The following is a 10,736-nucleotide window of genomic DNA, read 5'->3' on the forward strand; positions in this document are numbered from 1 at the left end:
TGGTGTGATGTCATGATCACGGAAGCCCCTGGCTTCTGTGACCGTAGTGCCGTGGTGCAGGCCTGGAGATCGCTGGGGGTCCCCGAAGCCGGACCCCCCACAATCAGACATGTTATCCCCTATCCTTTGGAGAGTGGAGAACATGTCTAGGGGTGGAGTACCCCTTTAAACTGTACTTAGGCTTCTTTCACACTAGAAAAGTTGCTCCGTTACAAATGATGTTAAAGTGTACCTGTCATCAACAAAAACTTTTTATATAATGTAGATATTACAATTATATGTATATTTGTAACATACATTGGTTAAAAAAATATGTATATTTTTGTCCCTGCAGCTATTGCCTGTGTGTCTTTATGAGGAGTCCAAATACAGGAAGTAAGGGAGGACAAGCAGGGCTCTGTACACTGATAACAAGCAGGGCTCTGTACACTGAGGACAAGCAGGGCTTTGTTTTTGTTTTTTTTATCTAAAGCCGAGGAATGTGCTTTCGATTCACCCAAAGTGCAAGAAAAAGTGCAAACGTGTTACACTAAAAAAACGTGCACAAAGGATGCGGTCTATCGCAAGCCCTTCTCCGATAGGAGAGAGGCCCCCCAACAAACCTTACCCTTCGCCTCCGGACCAAAAGGTACCTGCGAGGTTCCAGGTTCGATGTCCCTTTTCGCCGAAGCTACTAGGGGACCACAAATGCTCCCGGCATCCCCCTTGGCGTTAGCCAAGGTATCTGCCCGCAGAGCCGATAACGGTAGGTACCCTGCCAAAGCAGGAGTACCCGGGGTGTTTGCAGGGAGGTGCGGAACCTAATGGCCACACACACCTCCCCTAGACCGCCAGGAGGGACACCCAGAAGGGCTACCGCATCCTGACAAATCCTGTGAACACACAACACGCAAAAAGTGACACAGTGAGACAAAAAGAAATAAATAAGTGAATGTGTGCAGATATACTGCCCGGACATCCGGCCGGATCTATAAAAATTTCTCTGATCCTAGCCAGAAGGCCGGGAATCAAGAGGTGAGTGCCACAAGGTGAAGAGATTATGGTGCCCGTGCTTCAACTCAGTGAGCCCATCCTCCCAGTGAGTTTCGGCACCTCGGGGTCACCACTCCCCGAGGCACAAAAGTACCTCAGCTCTAGACCCTCTCAGCCTCATGGCGAGACCCGGAGGGAACAGGTCACATCGGGGCAGCAGTCGAGCTGATTCCTCAGAACCAGCCCCGGAAAGCCCTGGTACACCTGCATCCTCCATGCAGCACCCATCCCCACCAGCATGAAAACTGATAAGAACAGATACTACACTTGATCTTAGCCAAAAGGCCGAGAAGCAGGGCTTTGTACACTGAGGATCTGTGTCATGCCCCCGGCAAGCCAGGAGCCTGCACAGAGCCCTGCTTGTCCTGTCCTCACTTCCTGTGTTTGCACTCCTCATAGAGACACACATGCAATAGCTGCAGAGACAGCATTTTTTTCACCCAAAAATATACACACATTTTTAACAATGTATATTACAAATATACATATAATGGTATTATCTATATTATATAAAAAGTTTTTTTGTTGATGACAGGTACAGTTTAATGGCACTTTTTTTCTACTTTGGCTGCCATTAAAGTCCGTTATTGTAATGGAGCATAACGGGAGTTATAACATGCAAATTATAACGTCCATTATTAGTCCCGTTATTGCGGCCAAAGATAGCAGGAGAAAAAGACGTGTCATGCACAAATTTTTCTCCTGCTATCTTCCTAACGGACGTCACCTACCGGACGAAAACGGTAATGTGGATGGTATGTGTTTGACAAACTTTCTGTAACTTTTTAATTCCCAATCATTAATGACAATTTGTTGTCGTCTGTATGTGATTATTATCTGTCAGAGAGGTAATTTACAGGAACTTCTGAGTTTGTGCTCATAAACTCCCACATGTCTGTCAGGCATATTGGTTTCTAGCTTCTAGTTGTTGCATGCATAATGCATATTAGCTTGTGAAGTTCAGGCACAACTTACAAACGGCTCTACAGAGGCTTGTTTCAGAGGCTGGTTTGTTCTACATTCTCCGTTTTGTTGTGTATCCATATTTATAAAGTTTCACATTCTGAGAAGAAGAGCGTAGGGAACAAATAATGAAGCTTAGCACTGACAAACAGAGATATCCGGCACAGGGTGCTGAATTTTATGTTGCAAAAAGCCATAATAATATGTAGAATACTCCTAGATAGGGCCAGGGCATTTTGTTCTACAGATTTCATAAGGGCTACTGATCTAAACAGTCAAGGTGTACCTGTTGCTTCTTAAAGGGGTACTCCACAACCCCAGCATTTGGAACACAAGCAAGCGCCCCTTGTGATGTCCCACCATACCCCCTCAATGCAAGTCTATGGGAGGGGGCGTGGAGTAACATGCCCCCCTCGTGATGTTACTCCACGCCCCCTCAATGCAAGTCTATGAGAGGGGGCGTGTTTGTGTTCTGAACACTGGGGCAGTTGAGTACCCCTTTAAAGACATATTAAAAGTTTTGATCGTATGGGGTCAAAGTGTTCAGACCCCTACTGGAACGGCTGAACACTACTCTCTCTGTGCTGGCGACAGAGACAATCTCCTAGACTTGTCCCAGCTCAGCACACTTTTCTTCTGGCTCATTATAGCAATCGGTCAGGGTCTAAACATTTAGACCTTGACCAATCAAAACTTTTGACATGTCTTTACAATATGTCCAAATTTTTTTTATTTATTTTTTTATAATTATAGTGCCTATTTAATCTTTATGATAGGGTTAGAATGTTGGACTATTGGATCTTCTGGTTGGTTCAAGTTTTCACATTCTGATCCAGCAAAAATTAGGAAATCACAAAAATAAAAAATCAAATAAAAATTTGGCATTTATATTGTGAGCCTCAATGGGGTCAGGGACCATTGTAGTGACAACCTCCATATAGTGCTGTGAAAAATGTTGGTGCAACAGATATGTCCTTTTTTATTTCTAAATTCAAGTTTATGACTTTTTTTTATCACTAAAGGTATACATTAGGGGGAATTTACTTATCCTATTTACATTAGAATTTTTCCCTGTTACACCAAAATTGTAATAGTTCTTTTTTTTTGCAAGCTTTAGGGCTCGTTCACAATAACGTCTGCCCCTGTTAATTAATTAATGCCCGTTATCAATCCGTTTGATAATTTTTCAATAGGCTGTAAATAATCCCATCAATGTCAATGGGATTTTTTTTACAATCCTTTATCACCCGTTTGCACCTGTTTGCTTCCAGTTCCATTTCTTTTTTGATGGGGAAAAGACATTGCGTGCAGTATTTTTTCTTCATCAAAAATAACGGAAAAGAAACAGATTATAAATTTTACATTGAAGTCTATGACAAACGGATGAGCCTTTAATATCATCCGTTTGCACCCGGTTTATAATATCCATTTTTGAACTTTTGAACATGCTCAGAAGAGGTGAAATCCGTGGACTCCTGCAGTGCTGCAGGACTACTACTCCCATCATAGAACATACTTGTTTCCATGATGGGAGTAATAGTTCTTCCTGCTGTGGGAGTCTGATGGTGGCTGGGGAGGTTACATTAGTGTTTGTACTACTACCCCCAATTATGGAACAGAGTCTGTTCCATGTTGGGAGTAGTAGTACAGGGGCTAGGAGTTGATTGCACCGAGTCTCTCTTATGAGACCCGATGTGATCATGCTCCGCTCCCCTGCGATGCAAAGAGTGTATTTTTACTTTAATTTTTAAATACCCCGCCAGGAGCCCAGAATGGCCGGCACCGAGTAGCCATTCAGGGCTCCCGGCGGGGTTTTTAAAGCCACATATGCAGGGGCCATATGTATATAGAAGCGCAGCGGGGGGCAAGATATATAAAAGCACTGCGGGGGGCACTGCGCTATATTAATATATTGCCCCCCCGCAGCGCTATAGATACAGTGCCCCCCACAGCGCTATATACATACAGTGCCCCTATACGCTATATAGCTGGCCCCTCGCAGCGCTTCAATATACATATAATCCCCGCAGCGCTATGTGTCAAAATGATTCTATCAACAGGGGGTTCGGGCTGGCCGGGGAAGCACAGTGCAATGCCACCCGATCCCCCGCCGGCCTGATCCCCTGCTGATAGAATCATTTTGATACATAGCACTGCGGGGACTATGGGGGAGATTTATCAAAAGCTGTACAGCGGAAAAGTTGCTGAGTTACCCATAGCAACCAATCAGATTGCTTCTTTCCTTTTTCACAGGCTTTTAAAAAAAATGAAAGAAGCGATCTGATTGGTTGCTATAAGTAACTCAGCAACTTTTCCTCTGCACAGGATTTGATAATCTCCCCCTATATGTTTACAGAAGAGCTGCGGGGGACCAGACATATAGTGATATAAGCCATTTAAGGTTCCTAGCGGGGTATTTAAAAATGAAAGTAAAAATACACTATATACATCGCAGGAGAGCGGACCAATGCCGCCTGCTCCCCTGGTTAATAACTTCTGATCGCATCGGGTCTCAGAATTGAATTGAGACCCAATGCAATAAATCCCTTAGCCCGTGTACTACTACCCCCAAAATGGAACAGACTCTGTTCCATGATGTGGGTAGTAGTAAAAGCACTAATGTAGCCTCCCCAGCTGCCCGCAGACTCCTGCAGCCAGGAACTACTACTCCCATCATGGAAACAACTCTGTTCCATGATGGGAGTAGTAGTAGTCCCGGCTGTGGGAGTCTGTAGGTGGCTGACTTTTCATACTAACGGATAAAAAACGGATACAAAAGCACATGGCCCCTGGCTTCCATTCCAAACAAATTCTCTCTCCAAAATCTCTATGGCGCTCTTCCTCTTCCTTGTAGTGTGCCAGCAGAGCACCATACATCCACATACTCAGAAGAAATGGGGTTACACATTTTGGGGGGCATTTTCGCCTATTACCCCATGCAAAAAAATGTAAAATTTGGGGAAAAATCAGCATTTTAATGAAAAAACATTTTTTTTCATTTACACATCCGACTTTAACAAAAAGTCGTCAAACACCTGTGGGGTCTTTAGGGCTCAATGTACCCCTTGTTACATTCCTTGAGGGGTGTAGTATGCCATGTTTTTTATTTTTTTATTTGCTGTTCTGGCAACATAGGGGCTTCCTAAATGCAACATGCCCCCCAAAAACCATTTCAGCAAAATTTGCTTACCAAAAGCCAAATGGGACTCCTTCTCTTCTGAGCATTGTAGTTCGCCCACAGAGCATTTTACATCCCAACATGGGGTATTTCCATATTCAGAAGAGATGGGGTTACAAATTTTGGTGGGCATTTTCTCCCATTACCCTTTGTAGAAATGGTAAATTTAGGGGGGAAAAATGAATTTTTGTGAAAAGATTTTTTTTTTCATTTACGCATCTGACTTTAACATAAAGTCGTCAAACACCTGTGGGGTGTTAAGGCTCACTGGACCCCTTGTTACGTGCCTTAAGGACTGTAGTTTCCAAAGGAGTATGCCATGTGTTTTTTTTTTCTGTTCTGGCACAATAGGGGCTTCCTAAATGCGACATGCCCCTCAAAAACCATTTCAGCTAAATTCACTCAGCAAAATCACATTGTTGCTACTTCCCTTCTGAGTAGTGTTGCTCGCGAATATTCGAAATTCGAATATTATTCGCGAATATAGCGCTATATATCCGTAATTACGAATATTCGTTTTTTATTTTTTTAATTTTTTTCTTCACAGTACACATCACAGTGATCACCCCTCTCTGCTTCCAGCTTGTGTGGTGTAAAGAAGGCTGTAATACTACTGTGTGAGACTGGCGTGCAACAATTCGCATATGCGAAACTTAGCATATGCTAATTTTCGTATATGCGAATTTTCACGTATGTTAATTTTGTATATGCAAATTTTCGCATATGTTAATTTTCGCATGCGCGAATATTCGCATATGCGAAAATAAAACTAGAATATAACGGATATGCGAATATTCGCGAATATATGACGAATATTCGTCCATATATTCGCGAATATTCGCGAATTCGAATATGGCCTATGCCGCTCAACACTACTTCTGAGCCCTCTACTGCGCCCGCCGAACACTTCACATACACATATGAGGTATTTCCTTACTGGAGCGAAATTGGCTTACAAATTTTGGGGGGATTTTTCTCCTATTACCCCTTGTAAAAATTCAAAAACTGGGCCTACAAGAACTTGCCAGTGTTTTTAATTTTCTCCTTCACTTTTGCTGCTATTCCTGTGAAACACCTAAAGGGTTCACAAACTTTCTGAATGTCATTTTGAATACTTTGAGGGGTACAATTTCTATTATGGGGTCATTTGTGGGGTATTTCTAATATGAAGGCCCTACAAATCCACATCAAATCTGAACTGATCCCTGAAAAATTCCGATTTTGAAAATTTCGTGAAAAATGTGAAAATTGCTGAACTTTGAAGCCCTCTGATGTCTTCCAAAAGTAAAAACATGTCAACTTTACGATGCAAACATAAAGTAGACATATTGTATATGTGAATATATACTATATAATGTATTTGGTATGTCTGTTTTCCTTACAAGCAGAGAGCTTCAAAGTTAGAAAAATGCTACATTTTCAAATCTTTCATGACATTTTTGAATTTTTCACCAAGAAATGATGCAAGTATCGGCGAAAATTGACCACTAAAATAGATTATGTCACAAAAAAACATCTCAGAATCAAATTCATAAGTAAAAGCCCCCCAGAGTTATTAATGCTTAAAGTGACAGTGGTCAGATGTTTAAAAAACGCTCTGGTCCTTAAGGTGAAAATGAGCTTGGTCCTTAAGGGGTTAAACAACCAGTACAATGTTTCAGATTTTGAGAGGGGGTTGTTTAAATGTTTTTTCCCGACTATTTTCCAAGCTATATTTTGCACAAGGATGGGTAACAAGTCACGGAACCCATCACAAGGACTAGTACCTGGATCTCGGTGGCATTTTAAAATCATGATTACTCTGAAACACCTGGGTGTCTCAGTGTATAATTCATAGTGTCCCACAAACGCAATGGCTGCAGCAGTTTTATACTACCTGTGGTTTGGGCAGCATAAAACTTATGACAGGTTCCCTTTACCTGATGTTAAAGGAAAAGTGTCAGCAGAGTCACTCGGACTAACCAACAGTACTGGCTGTTAGTGAGGGTGACCCTGATTAAAACGAAGTTCCCCAGGCCCGGATCTGTCACTCCTTTCTTCCATTATTAAAAATTTTTCAGAATATTCAAATGAACAGCAAGTGGCACGGGGGAGGTTACGATCCCGACAGCGCTCAGCGTTCCTTGAGTGCTCGGCCCAGCTAATCTATATTCATTGCCTCCCTCCGCCTCCTGCGCGCTCTGTATTTTAGTCTACCGTGTATTGTATGGGGGACATTTATCAATGTTGGGTACTCCACCCCTAGACATCTTATCCCCTATCCAAAGGATAGGGAATAAGATGTCTGATCGTGGGGGTCCCGCTGTTGGGGACCCCTGCAATATAGCATGCAGCACCCATCTGTTTCTGGTCCGGAAGCCCTGGAGGGTCTAGGTCCCGACCTCGGGAACGGAAGTTTGTGATGTCACGCCCCGTCTGCTCAATGCAAGTCTATGGGAGGGGGCGAGATGGCCATCCTTTGGATAGGGGATAAGATGTCTAAGGGTGGAGTACCCCTTTAAACACTTGCACAAACACTACTAAATTTAATTTGCACAAATAATAACTACAGCTCCAAAACAATAGACAACTTTGAAAGATGTTCTGAAAATTGTGCAAAAAAAATGCTATTGCGCAAAATTTAGAACATTTGTAACATTGAAGTGGCGTAAACCCAATGATAAATGTCCCCCCCCATGTATGTATGCATCTCTACCAAACAGTGTGTAGCTAGCTTTTGTAAAACTACAACTCCAGCATGCCCGGACAGCATTTGGCGTTGTAGTTTTGAAGACCCACTATGAAGCTGCACTGAGGCCGCTTCCAGGTGTACCCAGGAAACTGTACATGCGCAGTAGATAAGAATACAGAGCGAGAAAAGGCAGAGGAAGGCAATGAATACTGATCAGCCGGGCTGAGCAAAGAACGAACAGCGCTGATGTCACAGTGCCCTAGGCAAGGATTGTTACCCTGCCCGTGCCACTTGTTGCTCGTTTGCATATTTTGAAAAATGAAAATAACAGAGCAGGATGTGGGCATGGTGAGTATTGTTTATTTTTTTCAGTGACACCCACAATACCAGACATTATCACTAGTTAGTGCGGGTGACTCTCCTGACAGTTTTCCTTTAAATATAGTAAAATATACTCAATTGAAAAACAAACAAAAAAAAAAAAGCAAATTACATTGCAAAAAAAGAGAACAAAAGAGCCCAGCAGGTCTCCCCTCGCAGAACTCTTGGCTCCACTCTCCCTTCCACATAACAGGCCCCCTATTTAGCCTCAACCCCCCACCCCCTCCAGACAACAGCCCCCCCACACACACACACATAGCAGAACTCCCAGTAATAAGATCAGGTTCCTCTCACCCAGTGCAGCACATCTTCCCATGAGCAGCATCTGTTTCTGTGTGCCAGCAGGAGGAGGAGCCAGAGGAGCAGCCAGGAGTGTTCTGTCTGTACTGTGGGTCACACTCTGTAGCCTCCGCTCACTGTGTGAGTCTGTCGTTCTTCTCTGGACTAGAGAGAAGAGCTGCTTCATGGCAGCTACGCCTCTGTCTGTAAGTACCCAGCAGCAGCTCAGCAGGCTTGACGCTAAAGAACGGGCAAACCAAGGAATTGCTTGGGGCCCTGAGCTGGCCCAGGGCCCCAAGTAGAGCCAGTGCTTTTTGTGCTTCCTATAAGGCTGCAGCTGCCTGAGTGCTCTATCGAGAGCCTCAGGCGGCTGCAGCACTCCTGGTCACCTTCAGAGTTCCTCCCCTTCCCTGTAGCATGGCCGAGATCCTCTACCTCCTGGCTGTCAGTCTGCCTGTGTACACTGAGTGCTCACTTTCTTTCAGTCCGGCCGGGAACAGGAAACTGAATCTCCTGTACCATGTGGTACCCGGCCGGACTGGGTGACAGCCAGGAGGTAGAGGAGCTTGGCCATGCTACAGGGTCCAGGGAAGGAGCCGGAGGTAACTGAGAATATAGATAGGGTAGGAAGGGGGAAAAAACATAGAGGGGGGAGTAAAAAAAAAAAAACATAGGGAGTGAAGGGGGAGTAAGAAGGACACGTAAGGTGGGGAGGGGGTGGAAGGGGGTCCTCCATGTCTATTTTGCTTGGGGCCCCCAAATTCCTTCAAACGGCCCTGGGGGGGGGGATAACTTCATTATCGGTCCCCCAGCAGGAATTCCTGGGGGGGACCCATTCCCAAACAGCCCTCCCCCCCCGGTTCCTATGCCCCTGCTGACAAAAACATGGAATAGGTGTGCATGATCCAGGTGATTCTCATCTTCGATATTTCTTGCTGAACATGTTTAAAGCGGATCTGTTTATGGCTAGCTTTCTGCAACCCTATTCTCCTGCCAATAAGTCCCATTTAGAGGGAGTAGATAGAAACTAAAAAAATTAAAATGGGGGGCTGGGGGCACCATGAAGAAAAAAACAAAAAGCATGCAGACACGAACTCCCCTACTGCATGGGTGGTTATGGGTGATATGGGTGGTTCAAGCCCTAATTGGGGTGCAGAATTTCTAAAGACATACCGGGGGGGGTTGGACTACAGAGGACATACCTGCCTATATGTAGGGGAGACCAAAGGACTACTTGGTGGCATTATCTTTGGATCCTCTATCCTCTTGTAATCCTCAAGTTAGTAAAGTTAATAAAATTATTGTGTGAAGTTGATCTTTTTAATAAGAATAAACCCACTGATTACATATCTCTGCACTTAGGATACAGATTTGCTGCTATTATTATTATTAGCATTTACAAGAGAGAAACACAATAGTTTAGCAGTGACAGCTGAAACAACAACTACAGGGAGGATGACAGACTGTTCTCTCAAATCAAATAACTAGTCCCTAATGGAATTCATTTCTATAGCAGCCGAAATACAGCTCTCGGATGGAGCCATTTTACATATTATATTAGGCAATTCATTTTTATCCATTATTCTCTCTTATAATGTTATTTACTTCTGTTGCTTTTATATCGTCGACTGATTCCACCACATTACATCCACTACATTACTCACTTTAATATCTGTGCTGACTAGGGCTCAGTATGATGAGAAACCACATCTGTTTTCACATCATATTTGGCGTGTACATTTGCCATATGTAACTGAAAATCTTCTGACGCATACAGCAAACTTATCCATAGACCCTCATTACTCAATCAAGGCCAATAAAGTACAATTTTGGTGTAAGGAAAAAAATAAAAAAAATAAAAATAAATTATATATATATATATATATATATATATATATATATATATATATATATATATATATGTATATATACTTAAATGTGGTGTCCCAGCACCAATAGCTGTCCTGTGGCTTCGGACTGCTACTGGCAGCTTCAGGCAGCAGGTGTATGGCCCACTAGAGACCTGCAGTTAAATGAATTCTATTACTGATACATGTATATATGTTTTTCTGTGTTACTGTACCCTTAAATGAGAGCTGTGAACCCCATGTGACTCTGGCTGCCAATGGGAACCCCTAAAGTCTCCCCTATATAGTGTAGTGGGGGAGGAGTTGCCCTAGTCTAGTGGCTCCTGAGCTACAGATTGTTTCAGGTGTGTGTGCTGTATGCTAT

General features: G+C 43.4%; 1 pseudogene; it reads right to left on the bottom strand.

Moving 5' to 3' along the window:
* Positions 1 to 1,169: 1,169 nt before the first annotated feature.
* Positions 1,170 to 1,329, bottom strand: LOC130274640 (U2 spliceosomal RNA; annotated as a pseudogene).
* Positions 1,330 to 10,736: the final 9,407 nt, after the last annotated feature.

This window comes from Hyla sarda, chromosome 5, assembly GCF_029499605.1.
Source record: "Hyla sarda isolate aHylSar1 chromosome 5, aHylSar1.hap1, whole genome shotgun sequence".
Classification (NCBI taxonomy): Eukaryota; Metazoa; Chordata; class Amphibia; order Anura; family Hylidae; genus Hyla; species Hyla sarda.